A 17,822-nucleotide genomic window follows, 5' to 3' on the forward strand; every position below is an offset into this window, starting at 1 on the left:
GATGACTTTAAAAATAATACTCTAGCAGTCTTCCTAATTCCTGTCACAGACTTGATGTGCTTATCTGCTGTTGAGGCCACGGTTACCAGTTCCTAACCTCTGTCTGAAAAACTAGAAATTAGATGCTCATATGGCCTAGAGCCAGAAGTGCAGGAGGCAGAAAGTCAGGGGCCAGGTTTTTTGGTTTGTTTCTGAATAAGGCGGCCAAATCCTGACTTAAAATAATCAGAATAAATGTTACAGAGTGATGGTCTTTCCAGCTGAAAGCCTTAAAACATGGCATCTGGAAGAAGGCCTTAGTCTATTGCTCCCAGGGTGGTACTAGATAGTCATTAAACAGCCCACAGATAAGGGAGTTACTGCTCCCTGGTTATTGGGCTGCCAGGAATTAAATGATGGAACTAAGTTTCACTTGAAACATTCCCAAATTAAAACAAAAACAAGCCTGGCTTTGAGCTGTTGAAAAGGCATTTTACTGAGAGATCCAGATGCTGTTGCTGTTCTTAAATGATGTTGAAAGGCAAAGGGTCAGGACTTTCAAAAAGTCACTTTGAGGTTACCTCACGTAAGCAACAGCCTGAACTGATGCAAAAATAAACAATGAAATTTTGAACAGGAGAAAGAAACTAAACTGAGGGCAGTGTATGCCATAAATATGGAAGAGGCTGTCTCTTATTTATCTTCTCATTTCCTGTACATAATACAGAAACCTGGTATGTAATAGGCATACAATTATTTGTAGCCCAACTGAATAAATAAGGAAGGAAACCAACAAGCAGTGGGCAGATAATATACTTGGGAAAGGAGAACTGCAGAGAAGCTGGGTGGCTCAAGGCCTCTGCATGATCCTTAAATGTCACTCCAATCGGCTGTGACGTAGCTGTACCACTCATCCGAATACCCCAGAACAAATTGTCTGCCTCCCTCATGTACAACTTTTATCATTTCTTATCTTGAATGGTTATGTAGTAGTGGCTGGGCGCGGTGACTCACGCCTGTAATCCCAGCACTTTGGGAGGCCGAGGCAGGCGGATCACCTGAGGTCAGGAGTTCGAGACCAGCCTCAACGTGGAGAAACCCCGTCTCTACTAAAAATACAAAATTATCCGGGCATGGTGGTGCATGTCTGTAATTCCAGCTACTCGAGAGGCTGAGGCAGGCGAATTGCTTGAACCTGGGAGGCAGAGGTAGCGGTGAGCCGAGATTGCACCATTGCACTCCAGCCTGGGCAACAAGAGCGAAATTCCGTCTCAAAAAAAAAAAAAGAAGAAGAATATGTAGTAATGGTTGAGAGTCCACTGGGGAATCAGCCTGCATAGATTCAGATCCCAGCCCTGACAGTGAATACCTGTGAACAAGTTACGTCAGTGACTCAGGCTTATCATCTGTAAAAGGAGGATTATAGCATTCCTGCCTCATAGGGATGTTATGAGATTTAAATACCAGTAAATCTATACATTATAAACCTTATCAGATTGGCGTGGTGAAAATGCTCAGTAACAGCCTCGTGGGCATTCGAATGTTGAGATCAGCATGAAGTTAGCCTGTATACTGGGCATACACATTCTTCTGGATTTGCTCCTTTTGTGAGCAGCCAATGAGCTAAAGGCATTTGCTAACCAGTAGGAATGAAGTAAGGTTTCAGACAGGATCTTGGTGGGTGATGTCGATTTTATGTGTCTCATTTGTCCCATTTCTCAACTTGAAGTGAGTCTGGCCTTGGTCTGCATCTGTGCTCTCCCCTCCACAAAAGGCAGGCCCAGAGAGACTCTGGAGATGGCCCGTGTCTCCTGTGTGTCCTCCATCACTGTGTCCACTTGGGCACTTCAAAGGTATGATCAGCACTGATCTGATTAAAAGAAATCTTTGTATATACAGATGCCTACATGGGTTGAATATTTCAGAGGTGTAGTTTAAATAAACAAATAAGCCCTCCACTGTTTTGTTTGTTAAGCCATATTACTCTGAGGAGGTTTTCTGTTTCTTTTCTTTTTTTTTTTTTTGAGACAGGGCTTTGCTTTGTTGCCCAGGCTGGAATGTGGCTGGAGTGCCGTGGCAGCACGATCATGGCTCACTGCACCCCCCTTGACCTCCTTGGCTCAAGCAATCCTCCTGTCTCAGCCTCCCAAATAGCTGAGATCACAGGTACACATGACCACACCCAGCTACTTTTTGTATTTTTTGTAGAAAATGGGGTCTCCTTATGTTGTCCAGACTGGTCTCCAAACTCCTAGGCTCAAGCAGTCCTCCCACCTTGGCCTCCCAAAGTGTTGGGATTGCAGGCATTAGCCACTGCGCCCAGCCTGAGAAGATGTGTTTTAAACTTTGTATGTCACTTGGGTATAGAATTTAACATTTAAAAAGTTCTAAACTTTACTAGCAGCTGGGCGCGGTGGCTCACGCCTGTAATCCCAGCACTTTGGGAGGCCGACGCGGGCGGATCACAAGGTCAGGAGATCGAGACCATGCTGGCTAACACGGTGAAACCCCGTCTCTACTAAAAAATACAAAAAACTAGCCGGGCGAGGTGGCGGGCGCCTGCAGTCCCAGCTACTCAGGAGGATGAGGCAGGAGAATGGCGTGAACCTGGGAGGCGGAGCTTGCAGTGAGCCGAGATCACGCCACTACACTCCAGCCTGGGCGACAGAGCCAGACTCCGTCTCAAAAAACAAACAAACAAACAAACTAGTACTACCAATGAAATAAATGCAACAGAGTTTGAGAGCTCAAGTCACATATTTATTCTGCAAATACTCTCTAAATGGCTACTCTGTAACCAAACATTTTATATTGCTTTTTTATTGAGAGAGGACATACACATTTAGGATTCACACATCTCAAGTGTACAGCTTGACCAGTTCTTACATTAGTATGCATCCATGTAACCATCATCCAATTTAAAATGTGGAATATTTCTAGCAGCTCAGAAGGTTCTCTTGTGCTTTCTCCCAGTTCCTAATCCCCCCTCAAAAGATACCCATTATTTTGACTTCTATCACTGTGGTATAATTTTGCCTGCGGTTGAATTCATGGACGTTCAAATCGACTCCTACAGTGTATACTCCTTTGGGTCTGGTCTCTTTTGTTTGACATTATGTCCAGGAAATTCATCCCTTTGCTTACGTGCAACTATAGTTCATTCTTTTTCTCTGATGCACGGAATACTATGCCATTCAATACACATTGAACAATATGCCACAGTTTGTTTGTCCAGCATTATTTTTAAAGCAATCTTGTTCTCTTCCCTGAATCTAGAGATTTAAGCTTTTTACAAGATCTCCTGTTGTTTTACAGCCTCAGTGAGGGACTTGAGATGGAAGGTAGGAAAAATATGGTTCCTTCATGCACACTAAATGTAGCTCACTCTCAGATTTTCGTGATTAAAGATGTTGGGCCGAGGCCGGGTGCAGTGGCTCATGCCTGTAATCTCAGCACTTTGGGAGGCTGAGGCGGGTGTATCACCTGAGGTCGGGAATTCGAGACCAGCCTGGCCAACATGGCAAAACGCCATCTGTACTAAAAATACAAAAATTAGCCAGGCATGGTGGCCCATGCCTGTAATCCCAGCAACTTGGGAGGCTGAGGCAAGAGAATCGCTTGAACCCAGGAGGCCGAGGTTGCAGTGAGCCAAGATTGTGCCACTGCACTGCAGCCTGGGCGAAAGAGTGAAATTCCATCTAAAAAAACAAAAACAAAACAAAACAAAAAAACCCAAAAGATGTTGGGCCTAGCATGGTGGCTCACACCTGTAATCCCAGCACTTTGGGAGGTTGAGGCAGGAGGATTGCTTGAGGTCAGGAGCTTGAGACTAGCCTGGACAACATAGTGAAACACTGTCTCTATAAAAATAAGTCAATAAATAAAGATACTTGTATCCACCAGGGTCCAGTCTAGAAGGAGTTATTTCAGAGATAGCAATGCCCCTTTGTTTGTCTAGCCTCAGGGCTATGCTGCATACCCTTCTTTCTGCCGTAATCTTACCTGCGGAAACTTTAAGCCTTCTGACATCCCACAGAACATCGCATTGATTCCCAATCACATTGATTCCCAATGAGCAGGAAGTGGTAAGTACTTTGGATTCACTGGAAAACCACATGTGCTCCAGAAGGTGGTACATAAACTCTAGTTCTAATTCCAAGGACTGTATCAGTTAGGGTCCAGGAAGGAAAAACCACACCAGGCATTTCAAACAAAAGGAGATTTTTGGTCCCGTGGCTAGAAGGCTGAAAGAATGAAGCAGATGTTGAGGTAACCCAAAAATGAGCAACTGCAGGAAGGAGCTAGCCCCCCTAGGGCTGGGAGAACAAAAAGGAAGAATTAGCATTACTAGCGCCAGGGAACTTGGGCAGATGGGTCACCATGGGGCTGGTGCTGAGGACTCTAAGAGGCGCCCTTGGGCCAGTGTTGAAGAGCCTGAGAAGTGGGGAGCTGGAACCTCCTGCACTTGTTGGAGGGGTGCCATCATTGCTGAAATCAAGGAGAGATGTCCTTTTTTTTCTCCTTCCACCGTCTGGTCTTTCCCCAGCACCTCCCACTGGCGGAATCTAAAAGGAACTCAGGTGGCGAGAGTGTCTGGGAAATGCAGTTGCAGACGTCTGGGCCCAGCATTGAGAAGAGTGGGCTTGGCCTGAGCAAGAATAGGTAAATAAGGGCACAGCCATCACCCCAAATTGTGACCGAAGTGAGAAGATTGCATCTGGCTCTTCTCCTGGGAATGTGCCAGGAGCAGCTGCTTCTGGCTTGGTTGAAACCTTAGAAGTTCTGGGCCTACTCCCAATGATGCTGAGAACTCACCATCCCTGGACTATCTGGCAGCTTAGGACCTGCTGTGCTCCTGGCCTCCTGGTTCCTAGCGTACAACAGAGGGAGGAAAGAGCCCATCTCGGCCATGCTTTCCCTTCCGAGCCCTCTCTGAGGTCAGTGAGATACACTCCAAGAATTAATGCCTTACACATATTGCAAGGACTCTCTTAATATAGTGAGTTTACGTTCAGAGAAGGAAACAAATGAGAACAAAAGACTATTTTATTCTCCCTCACTTTTTTGGTAGGAGGCCTTGATGTGCAGACGTTGATGGGGCAACGATAAGACCAAATAAACAATTGACATCTAACCCCAGAAGGAGAGCAAGGACCTGGGACCCAGAAGGAAGAGGCTGTGAGAAGCACAAAGTGCAGGCATGGACATGATGTGTACAGAGGACAGGACGGTCATGCACACAGAGGACAGCCATGCGCGTAGAGGACAGCCATGCGCGTAGAGGTCAGCCATGCGCGTAGAGGTCAGCCATGCGCGTAGAGGACAGCCATGCGCGTAGAGGACAGCCATGCGCGTAGAGGACAGCCATGCGCGTAGAGGTCAGCCATGCGCGTAGAGGACAGCCATGCGCGTAGAGGACAGCCATGCGCGTAGAGGACAGCCATGCGCGTAGAGGTCAGCCATGCGCGTAGAGGACAGCCATGCGCGTAGAGGACAGCCATGCGCGTAGAGGACAGCCATGCGCGTAGAGGTCAGCCATGCGCGTAGAGGACAGCCATGCGCGTAGAGGTCAGCCATGCGCGTAGAGGACAGCCATGCGCGTAGAGGTCAGCCATGCGCGTAGAGGTCAGCCATGCGCGTAGAGGACAGCCATGCGCGTAGAGGACAGCCATGTGTATAGAGGACGGCCACACTAAGCTTTGAGGCTTCTGGGGGCAACACAGAGTAACCATTGGAATGGAAATCACTGAACAGACACAGAGAAAGAGAAACCATCCAATGACTGGGGGTGACACCAGGTTTGCCTGGTGGCCTGGGGACTCCTGGCTCACTGGTCCCATGTCTCCCCCAGCCTATCAGAATTCATGAAGGCTGGCCAGGCACAGTGGCCCACGTCTGTAATCCCAGCACTTTGGGAGGCCGAGGCGGGCGGATCATCTGACTTCGAGACCAGCCTGGCCAACATGGTGAAACCCCGGCTCTACTAAAAATACAAAATTAGCTGAGTGTGGTGGCACATGCCTGTAATCTCCCAGCTACTCGGGAGGCTGAGGCAGGAGAATCATTTGAACCTGGGAGGCTGAGGTGCAGTGAGTGGGGATCACGCCATTGCACTCCAGCCTGGGTGACAGAGTGAGACTCTGTCTCCAAAAAAAAAAAAAAAAAAGAATATATGAAGGCTTTCCTACCACACCATGCATGTGGGACATGTCAGAGTGGGACGCTCCATGGATCTACAGCAAGGCTGTTCGACTAAGAGTGAATAAATGGGTGCATTCCATGGGCCGGACATGTCAGGAATATTTTCTTCTTAGGGCAGCGATCTTAACTTCTGGAGAAATTGAGTTCCTAAGCCATAGAGCCTTAGAACCCTGGCACACATTTCTGTGGAGAAACAGAGAGCCCGGACATCCCAGTCCGCACTCGTCTTTCTTCTGACTGACACCAGCCATAGGAAGCAAGGCCGGGAGGACCCCGGGGCCATGGCGTGTCTGCCCGGAGCAGGGCGGGAAAGCACAGGCACGTCTGCGTGGGAATGAACCGGGTTTTTCTAGCCTCTAAGCACAGAGGTATTTTTGACTCAGCACCGTGAAGAGACGACAATAGCTCAGCTTCTGCCAGCTGCCTGATTTAGACACGAGACCTTCACTACATATTTCTGTCTCTTGCCCTACTCAGAAGAAGGACTTAAAAATCCCCCAAGACGGAACTGAGTTTTCCTCTCTTCATTTTTTTAAAATTACACTATTTGAAGAACCCCAAACAAATAAGGCTTTGGGCCTCCAAGACCATGTAATCCATTTGCTTGTGTGCAAGAGCTGCCGCCGGTAGAGGTGGCAGGAATGGCCGGGTCACTCAGCAGGTCCCCTGCCCATCTTCCCACCACCCCTTGCCCCACCCACCGGGAAAGAGGAGGGAGCACAGGCTGCTTTGAGCAGTCATGGTGCCTCTACCTGGAGCCTATATGCACTGTCTTGGGGGTCGGTATTTCCTGGGAGGGCTATCGTGTGTTTCCCTGTCTGTTTCTCTTTCTGGAGTAGGAGCTGTTTCAAAATGAACTGAGGATCATTCACTGCCACCCCTCAGCTCTCAGCATAGAGGTGTACACAGAGTACATGCTCAGTAAATGTTTAACAGATGTATTTTTAATTATTTTATTTTACTTTTTTTTTTTTTTGAGACAGAGTCTCGCTCCATCACCCAGGCTGGAGTGCAGTGGCCTGATCTTGGCTCACTGCAACCTCCACCTCCCAGGTTCAAGTGATTCTCCTGCCTCAGCCTCCGGAGCAGCTGAGATTACAGGCATGCGCCACCACGCTCGGCTAATTTTTGTATTTTCAGTAGAGATGGGGTTTCACCACGTTGGCCAGGCTGGCCTCAAACTCCAGACGTCAAGTAATCTTCCCACCTCGGCATCCCACAGTGCTGGGATTACAGGCATGAGCCACTGCACCTGGTCTATTTATTTATTTATTTTTGAGATGGAGTTTGGCTCTCGTTGCCCAGGCTGGAGTACTGCCCAGGTGATCTGCCCGCCTTGGCCTCCCAAAATGCTGGGATTACAGGCGTGAGCCACCACACCCGGCCTTTATCTTGTAGTCTTGCTGAACACACTTATTAGTTCTAGAGGGTTTTTTTTGTAGACTCCTTGGGATATTCATGGGAACAGTCATATCATCTGCAAACAGGGACAGTTTTATTTATTGCTTTCCAATCTGTATTCCTTTTCTTTTCTTTCTTTTTCTTTTTCTTTTTGTGTCATATTGCACTGGCTATTTCCAGCTCCATGTTGAATACATACTTTACTTTAAAAATAGAATTTTAAAAATCTTTTCTTTCTTTTACAAGTTGCAAAACGCTTTTTCTCCTAAACCATCTTCAGCATTTAAAAAATGCATCTGTTAGGCTGGGGATGGTGGCTCATGCCTGTAATCCCAGCACTTTGGGAAGCCAAGGCAGGCAGATCACCTGAGGTCAGGAGTTTGAGACCAGCCTGGCCAACATGGTGAAACCTCGTCTCTACAAAAAATACCCCGTCTCTACAAAAAATGGTGGTGAGTGCCTATAATCCCAGCTACTCGGGAGAATGAGATATGAGAATCGCTTGAACCCGCAAGGTGGAGGTTGCAGTGAGCTAAGATGGCGCCGTTGCACTCCAGCCTGGGCAACAGAGCGAGACTCCATCTCAAAAAAAAAAAGAAAAGGCCACAAGACATGAAAATCAACTGTATGCAGTAGTCCTTCAGTATCCATTGGAGGATTGGTTCCAGGATGTGATGCCAAAATCTGCGAATGCTCACATCCTTGACGTAAAGTGGCATAGTATTTGTATATAACCTACACATATCTTCCTGTATACTTTAAGTGGCCTCTAGATTACTTAGGATATCTAATACAATGTAAGTGCCTTATAAATAGTTATTATACCGTATTGTTTAGGGAATAATGACAAGATAAGTCTGTACATGTTCAGTATAGATGCAATTTTATTTTCTGAATATCTTCAATCCAAGGCTGGTTAAATCCGTGGATGTGGAAACCATGGATATAGATGGCTAACTGTACTAGCTATGAACATGTGGAGGCTGAAATTAAAATGTATATCACTTACAATTGCTCAAAAATTGTTCAGGTATAACTCTAACAAAATATGTAAATTTGTATAATGAACACTATGAAATGCTGATGAAAGAACTGAAAAAAAGATCTAGAGAGCGGAGAGACATATTCATGGATTGGAAGATAACTTAATAGAGATGTTGGATCCTCCCAGATTGATCTATATACATGTTTAATGCATTTCTTATCAAAATTCTACCAAGGATTTTCTGCCAGGTGAAGTGGCTCACGCCTGTAATCCCAGCACTTTGGAAGGCCGAGGCGGGTGGATCACCTGAGGTCAGGAGTTTGAGACCAGCCTGGCTAACATGGCGAAACCCCTCTCTACTAAAAACACAAAAAATTAGCCGGGCGTGGCAGTGGGCACCTGTAATCCCAGCTACTCAGAAGACTGAGGCAGGAGAATCGCTTGAACCCAGGAGGTGGAGGTTGCGGTGAGCCGAGATCACGCCATTGCACTTCAGTCTGGGCAAAAAGAGCGAAACTCCATCTCAAAAAGAAAAAAAAGCCGGGCGCGGCGGCTCAAGCCTGTAATCCCAGCACTTTGGGAGGCTGAGACGGGCGGATCACAAGGTCAGGAGATCGAGACCATCCTGGCTAACACGGTGAAACCCCGTCTCTACTAAAAAATACAAAAAAAAAAGCTAGCCGGGCGAGGTGGCGGGCGCCTGTAGTCCCAGCTACTCGGGAGGCTGAGGCAGGAGAATGGCGTGAACCTGGGAGGCGGAGCTTGCAGTGAGCTGAGATCCGGCCACTGCACTCCAGCCCGGGTGACAGAGCGAGACTCCGTCTCAAAAAAAAAAGAAAAAAAAAAAAAAGAAAGAAAGAAAAAAAGAAAAAGCTATTCTAAAGTTGCTGTGGAAAGACATGGAAACTATAATAGCTAAAACAATTTTGGAAAGAAAAAACAAAACAAAACGGACAGCGGGAGGACTCACTCTGCCTGATACTAAGGCTCACTGTGTAGCTATAGCAGGCAAGACTGTGTGGTACCGGCTGAGGGACAGACACAGAGATCACAGAATAGAGAGCTCAGAGACAGTCCATGTTAGTGCAGCCAATTGGTTTTTTGGGGGGGGAGTACGGGATGGGAAGTAGGTTGTTTGTATTGAGACGGAGTCTCCCTCTGTCACCCAGGCTAGAGTGCAGTGGTGTGAGCTCGGCTCGCTGCAACCTACACCTCCTGGGTTCCAGTGACTGTCCTGCCTCAACCACCCAAGTAGCTGGGACTACAGTCGTGCGCCACCACACCCAGCTACTTTTTCTATTTTTAGTAGAGACGGAGTTTCGCCATGTTGGCCAGGCTGGTCTTGAACTCCTGACCTCAGGTGATCCGCCTGCCTTGGCCTCCAAAGTGCTGGGATTACAGGCATGAGCCACCGTGCCCAGCCACCAATTGTTTTTTGATAAAGGTGCAAAAACTGTTCAATGTCGAAAAGAGATTCTTCTTTTTTTTTGAGACAGTCTCACTCTGTCGCCCAGGCTAGAGTGCAGTGGCGTGATCTCAGCTCACTGTAACCTCCGCCTCCCGGGTTCAAGCGATTCTCTTGCCTCAGCCTTTCGTGTAGCTGGGACTAGAGGTGCATGCCACCAAGGCCGACTAATTTTTTGTATTTTTAGTAGAGATGGGGTTTCACCATGTTAGCCAGGATGGTCTCAATCTCCTGACCTCGTGATCCGCCCACCTCAGCCTCCCAAAATGCTGGGATTACAGGCGTGAGCCACTGCGCCCGGCCTAAAAGAGATTCTTTTCTTTTCTTTCCTTTTTTTGTTTTTGAGATGGAGTTTCGCTCTTGTTGCCCAGGCTGGAGGGCAGTGGCGCCATCTTAGCTCACTGCAACCTCTGCCTCCCAGGTTCAAGTGATGCTCCTGCCCCAGCCTCCCGAGTAGCTGGGATTACAGGTATCGCCACCACGCCTGGCTAATTTTTGTATTTTTAGTAGAGATGGGGTTTCACCGTGTTGGCCAAGCTGGCGTCAAACTCCCAACCTTAGGTGATCTGCCCACCTCAGTCTCCAAAATTGCTGGGATTATAAGCGTGAGTCACTGCACCCCACCAAAAAGAGAGTCTTTTCAACAAATGATGCTGGAGTAGTTAGAAATCCATAGGGGGAAAAAAAAACTCTGGCCTAAACCTCACACTTTCTATAATAATTCAAAATGGGCTGGGTGCGGTGGCTCATGCCTGTAATCCCAGTACTTTGGGAGGCCAAGGTGGGCAGATCACAAGGTCAAGAGATCGAGACCAGCCTGGCCAACATGTTGAAACCCCGTCTCTACTAAAAATACAAAAATTAGCCAGGCGTGGTGGTGCACACCTTTAGTCCCAGTTACTCGGGAGGCTGAGGCAGGAGAATCACTTGAACCCAGGAGGCAGAGGTTGCAGTGAGCTGAGATAGCGCCACTGCACTCCAGCCTGGTGACAGAGTGAGACTCCGTCTCAAAAAAAAAAAAAAAAATCAGAATGGATTGTAGCTGTAAATGTAAAAAATAAAACTATGAAACTTTTAGAAAAAAAAACGTAGTAGGAAGTTTTCAGGACCTGTAACCTAGTGAATAGTTCTTAGACATAATGCCGAAAGCACAATTCACAAAAGAAAAAAAAATAAGTGGGACCTCATCAAAACTTTTGCTCTGTGAAAGTCCCTCAAAGAGGACAAAAATGCAGGCTACAGACAGAGAAAATACTGATAAAGGACACATATCTACAATATAGTGTCTTTTTTTTTTTTTTTTGAGACGGAGTCTCGCTCTGTGGCCCAGGCTGGAGTGCAGTGGCCGGATCTTAGCTCACTGCAAGCTCTGCCTCCTGGGTTCATGCCATTCTCCTGCCTCAGCCTCCTGAGTAGCTGGGACTACAGGTGCCCACCACCTCGCCTGGCTAGTTTTTTTGTATTTTTGTAGTAGAGACGGGGTTTCACTGTGTTAGCCAGGATAGTCTCCATCTCTTGACCTCGTGATCCGCCCGTCTTGGCCTCCCAAAGTGCTGGGATTACAGGCTTGAGCCACTGCGCCCGGCCAGCTTTATTTGCAGTAGCGGAAAACTGGAAAGAGCCCAGATGTCCTTCAACAGGTGAGCAGTTAAACAAGCTGGTACATCCACACCATGAAATACTACTCAGCAACAAAAGGGAATAAACTCTTGATAAACCCAACAACTTGGATGGATCTTGAGGGCTTTATGCTCAGTGAAAAAGCCCATCTTGACCCAGAGGGTGTAACTCCCTTTATATAACATTCTTGAAAGGACAGAATTAATGGAGAACAGATTAGTGTCTGCCAGGAATTAGGGATGGGAGGGAGAAGAGGGTGTAGGTGTGACTATAAAGGCATTGCTCAAGGGAGATCTTTGACGGCGGTTGTGGTCACCCTGATCTACCTATGTGATGAAATGACATTGAACTATACATACTCTTTCTGCCAGTGTCAATTTCCGGCTTTTGATACAGTTATGGAAAATACAACCAATGGGAAGAAGTGGATTGGTCCACGGGACCCACTGAAAATGCTGTTTCTTTGCAACGTTCAGTGAATCCATAATTATTTCGAAATAAAAAGTGAAAAAAAAAACTAGCCGGGCGAGGTGGCGGCGCCTGTAGTCCCAGCTACTCGGGAGGCTGAGGCAGGAGAATGGCGGGAACCCGGGAGGCGGAGCTTGCAGTGAGCTGAGATCCGGCCACTGCACTCCAGCCTGGGAGACAGAGCGAGACTCCGTCTCAAAAAAAAAAAAAAAAAAAAAAAAAAAAAAAACAAACAAACAAAAAAAAAAAAACCTTGGCAAAAAACAAAAGAAATGAAGCTTGCATCGGTGTCAGGTAGGAGCAGCTATATAAATTGTGGGGCCATCCAGCCCCGTCTTTGTACCAGGGAGAGCAAAGCAACTGTTATCATTGAGGGCAGGAAGTCGACATCAAGATAAATGTAAATAGGCCGGGCGCGGTGGCTCAAGCCTGTAATCCCAGCACTTTGGGAGGCCAAGACGGGCGGATCACGAGGTCAGGAGATCGAGGCCATCCTGGCTAATGCGGTGAAACCCCGTCTCTACTAAAAAGAAATACAAAAAACTAGCCGGGCGAGGTGGCGGGCCTGAACCCGGGAGGCGGAGCTTGCAGTGAGCTGAGATCCGGCCACTGCACTCCAGCCTGGGCGGCAGAGCCAGGCTCCGTCTCAAAAAAAAAAAAAAAAAAAAAAAAAAAGATGAGTGTAAATAAACAGACCTTATTAAAATAGCCGTTCACTTCCCCTATCTATTTCCTGGTCACTTTCCCACAGTTTATCGTCATCCCTTGAAGCCCGAATCCTCTTTCCTCTGTTAAAAGGGTACAAAGTCTCCAGTATAACCACGTCTTTGAGTTTCACTTCCGTTACTTCCCCTACACATAATAATAAACGCTACGTGCCACTGAGCGCGGTGGTGGCTCATGCTTGTAATCCCAGCACTTTGGAGGCCGAGGCAGGTGGATCACCTGAGGTCAGGAGTTCGAGACCAGCCTGGCCAACATGACGAAACCCCATCTCTAGTAAAATACAAAAAATAAGCCGGGCATGGTAGTGGGCGCCTGTAATTCCAGCTACTTGGGAGGTTGAGGCAAGGGAATCGCATGAACCCGTGAGGCAGAGGTTGCAGTGACCTGAGATTGTGCCACTGCACTCCAGCCTGGCGACAGGGTAAGACTCCATCTCAAAAACAAAAAACAAAACAAAACAAAAAAACAAAACCAAAATTATGTGCCTGTTCTCCTGTTAATCTGCCTTTTTTTATTTGAATTCACAGGCCTGCAGACACTGAACCTAAGAGGAAAGGAAAACTTTTTCCTCCTTGACACCCATAAAACTTCTGTATTATAACAAGCTGTATCATTGGATTTTATACTTAAGTCTCATAGACTTCAACTACTTTAGCAGACAATTACTCCTCAAATTCTTGTTACAAAGCGACACTCTTCTTGAGCTATTTCAGGAACCTTAGCAGGGGGAGGGAACTGTCCCAAGATATCCTAATTAAACACCTTATCACATAATTGTAAAAGAAACGATTCTAAATAAATAAATGCCCTGGCTAGTGCTGTGGCACAGGCCTGTAATCCCAGCACTTTCGGAGGCTGAGGCAGGAGGATAGCTTGAGCCCAGGAGTTTGAGACCAGCGTAGGCAACACAGGGAGACCTTATCTCTACAGAAAATGTAGGTGTGGTGGTGTGCACCTGTAGTCTCAGCTACCGGGGGATGCTGAGGTGGGAGATTTGCTTGAGCCTGGGAGTTCCAGGCTGCAATGAACCACGATTGCACCACTGCACTCCAGCTTGCGAGGCAAAGCGAGACCCTGCTTCAAAATAGATAGATAAATACCCCCTTGAATTCCTTTATTACAGTAAAAGAGGCGAGATTGAAGACGTGTTTGAGCATCTGCTTGTTCATTCATGCATTAATTCAAAAGGCTTTGTTTTTGAAATGGAGTCTCGCTCTGTTAGCCATGCTGGAGTGTAGTGGCGTGATCTCAGCTCACTGCAACCTCTGCCTCCTGGGTTCAAGTGATTCTCCTGCCTCAGCCTCCTGAGTAGCTGGGAGTATAGGCGCCTGCCACCACGCCGGGCTAAGTTTTGTATTTTTAGTAGAGATGGGGTTTCACCATGTTGGCCAGGTTGGTCTCAAACTCCTGACCTCAGGTCATCTGCCTGCCTCGGCCTCCCAAAGTGCTGGGATTATAGGCGTGAGGCACCGCACCTGGCCATGAATCAAAAGGCTTTCTATTTTTTTTTTTTTTTTTTTGAGACGGAGTCTCGCTCTGTCGCCCAGGCTGGAGCGCAGTGGCGCGATCTCGGCTCACTGCAAGCTCCGCCTCCCGGGTTCACGCCATTCTCCTGCCTCAGCCTCCCGAGTAGCTGGGACTACAGACGCCCACAACCGCGCCCGGCTAATTTTTTGTATTTTTAGTAGAGACGGGGTTTCACCGTGGTCTCGATCTCCTGACCTTGTGATCCGCCCGCCTCGGCCTCCCAAAGTGCTGGGATTACAGGCGTGAGCCACCGCGCCCGGCCCTCAAAAGGCTTTCTAAAGAAGGTTATACAAATTGATACTTTACGTTTTCTTTTATTAATACTGATTTTATTTATTTATTTTGTGTGAAAATTGTCAGGATAGAAATGAAGTCCTCTGTGTTTTAGAAAACCCTGACACGTAGAATCGGAGAAGGCTATGAAGAGAGGATTCAAGCTTGTCTGCCCGATAACAAAAACTGTCACAACTGACTCTGCAAGGTTGGGCGCAGTGGCTAACGCCTGTAATCCCAGCACTTTGGAAGCCGAGGTGGGAGGACCACTTGAAGCCTAGAGTATGAGACCAGCCTGGACAACATGATGAGACCTCATCTCTTTTTTTTTTTTTTTTTGAGTAAAAAGACTGCAAAAACCACAGCATTGCACAAAGACTGTTGCAATCTTACACAAAAGATACTTCTGTAGGGACATCTAGGCAGCAACTGCCTGTGTAACCTTGGACTGGTGCCACCCTACTATTAATCCTTGCAGCCAAGGATCATGAGCTCAAAACAATGTATAATCATCATTCTTTCCTTTATTATTATTATTATTATTATTTTTTGAGATGGAGGCTTGCTCTGTCACCTAGGCTGGAGTGCACTGGCACGATCTTGGTTCACTGCAACCTCTGCCTCCAGGGTTCAAGCAATTCTCCTGCCTCAGCCTCCTGAGTAGCTGGGATTACAGGCGCCGGCCACTATGCCCAGCTAATTTTTTTGCATTTTTGGTAGAGACGGAGTTTCACCATGTTGGCCAGGTTGGTCTTGAACTCCTGACCTCAAGTGATCCACTCACCTCGGCCTCCCAAAGTGCTGGGATTACAGGCTTGAGCCACTACACATGGCAAAAACATATATATATATACACACACACACACATATATATATACATATATATATAATTTTTTATAGGCACAGGGTCTCACTATGTTGCCCAGGCTGGTCTTGAGCTCCTGGGCTCAAGCAATCCACCCGCCTTGGCCTCCCAAGGTGCTAGAATTACAGGCATGAGCCACTGCGCCTGTCCTGTCCAGGGAATTCCAAAGCCACCAAGGTTTGAGACTGAATTGTGTCTCCCCAGCACCACACAATCTGCCGGTTAAAGCCCTAGACCCTATGCAACTGTGTCTGCAGGTAGGATCTTCAGGAGGAATTAAGGTTAAATGAGGCCATCAGGGTGGAGCTCTAATCTGACAGGACTGTAGCCTTATAAGAAGAGGAAGGAGTGGCCAGGCGCAGTGGCTCACGCCTGTAATACCAGCACTTTGGGAGGCCGAGGTGGGTGGATCACGAGGTCAGGAGTTCAAGACCAGCCTGGCCAATAGGGCGAAACCCTGTCTCTACTAAAAATACAAAATTAGCCGGCTGTGGTGGCTCACACCTGTAATCCTAGCTATTCGGGAGGCTGAGGCAGGAGAATCGCTTGAACGCAGGAGAATCGCTTGAACTGGGGACGTGGACGTTGCAGTGAGCCGAGGTTGAACCACTGCACTCCAACCTGGGTGACAGTGAAATTCCACCTCAAAAAAAAAAAAAAAAAAAGGAAGAGGAGGGGAGATATCCCCACTCCAGTCCTGCCCTGTGAGGACACCAGCAAGCCAGGAAGAGGGTCCTCAGCAGAGGCGAGTTGGCCAGCGCCCTGGAGGGTCCTCAGCTGAAGAGGGTCCTCAGCAGAGGCGAATTGGCCAGCGCCCTGATCTTGGATTGCCGGCCTCCAGAACCGCAAGAAACGAATGCCTGTTGTTTCACCATCCAGTCTGCAGGATTTTGTTTTTGCAGCCCAGGATGGCCAAGACAGCTTTGGAAATGAAAATGGCCACTGTTATCTGCGGAGAAGAGACCCTCATTCTAGACTCGTGACTCTCCAGTGCTGCACTCCCATTGAATTTCCCCAGTGCTGTGTTTAGAACGTATCCTCAGGGTTTGCCGATGCTGGTCATTCTCTGGAAGCCTTGCTTCCAGCACTCCTGGGAAATGTCAGCTCTGGCACAGACGGTTCTGGCCTTCACGTCAGGAGGCCTGGATTTGTGCCTGAGCTTTGCTGCTTTGCCTTCAAATAAGACGCTTTCCAGCTCTGGTCTCAGTCTCCTCATTTGTAGAATAAAGGAATTGGATTACATTTAGGGTTTTTAACTCCTAAGAAGCAAAACCCTCTTTTCAAAAATAATCTGCGGACTCCCAATATGAACACCTAAAAGTAGGCCGGGCACGGCGGCTCACACCTGCAATCCCAGCACTTTCAGAGGCCGAGGCGAGTGGATCACAAGGTCAGGAGTTCAAGACCAGCCTGGCCAACATGGTGAAACCCCGTCTCTACTAATAATACTTAGCTGTGCGTGGTGACCGGCGCCTGTAATCCCAGCTACTTGAGAGGCTGAGGTAGGAGAATCGCTTGAACCTGGGAGGTGGAGGTTGCAGTGAGCTGAGATCATGCCTTTGCACTCCAGCCTGGGCGACAGAGCAAGACTTTCTCGAAAAAGAAAAGAAAAGAAAAAAGAAAAAAAGGCATATATACACTTTTTATTATTTATTTATTTATTTATTTATTTATTTATTTATTTATTATTTACTGAGACGGAGTTTCACTCTTGTTGCCCAGGCTGGAGTGCGATGGCACCATGTCGACTCACCACAACCTCCACCTCCTGGGTTCAAGCGATTCTCCTGCCTCAGCCTCCTGAGTAGCTGAGATTACAGGCACGCACCACCACACTTGGCTAATTTTATATTTTTAGTAGAGATGGGGTTTCTCCATGTTGGTCAGGCTGGTCTCAAACTCCCGACCTCAGGTGATTCACCCACCTTGGCTCCCAAAATGCTGGGATGACAGGCGTGAGCCACCATGCCCAGGCTTTATTTTTTTAAAGACAGGATCTGAATGTGTCTCCCAGGCTGAAGTGGCCAATCTTGGCTCATTGCAACCCAAGGTTCAAGTGATCCTCCCATCTCAGCTTCTCGAGTAGCTGGGACCACAGGCATGCACAACCACACCTGGCTATTTTTAAAATTTTTTCTAAAGATGGAGTTTCGCTATGTTGCCCAGGCTGGTCTTGAATTCCTGGGCTCAAGCGATCAGGCTGCTTTGGCCTCCCAAAGTGCTGGGATTACAGGTGTGAGCCACCATGCCTGGCCATATACACATTTTAAAGAGACAGAAGGAAACAGAATACTGGCTACGAACAAGGGCTT

The 17,822-nt window shown here is 47.5% G+C and overlaps 2 protein-coding genes and 1 long non-coding RNA gene across 3 annotated transcripts in view; 1 reads left to right on the forward strand and 2 right to left on the reverse strand.

Annotated features, from left to right (window-relative positions):
* The window catches only part of WDR33 (WD repeat domain 33), a 334,355-nt gene that overhangs the window by 189,332 nt on the left and 127,201 nt on the right, over positions 1 to 17,822 (reverse strand). The window lies entirely within an intron of this gene.
* The window catches only part of POLR2D (RNA polymerase II subunit D), a 471,659-nt gene that overhangs the window by 44,013 nt on the left and 409,824 nt on the right, over positions 1 to 17,822 (reverse strand). The gene's annotated exons all lie outside the window — the stretch shown is intronic.
* Positions 2,430 to 7,118, forward strand: LOC126932589 (uncharacterized). The gene is made up of 2 exons (XR_007718239.1): positions 2,430 to 5,281; positions 5,643 to 7,118. It is a non-coding gene; the product is annotated as an uncharacterized LOC126932589 (long non-coding RNA).

Source organism: Macaca thibetana, chromosome 12 (assembly GCF_024542745.1).
Source record: "Macaca thibetana thibetana isolate TM-01 chromosome 12, ASM2454274v1, whole genome shotgun sequence".
Taxonomy (NCBI): Eukaryota; Metazoa; Chordata; class Mammalia; order Primates; family Cercopithecidae; genus Macaca; species Macaca thibetana.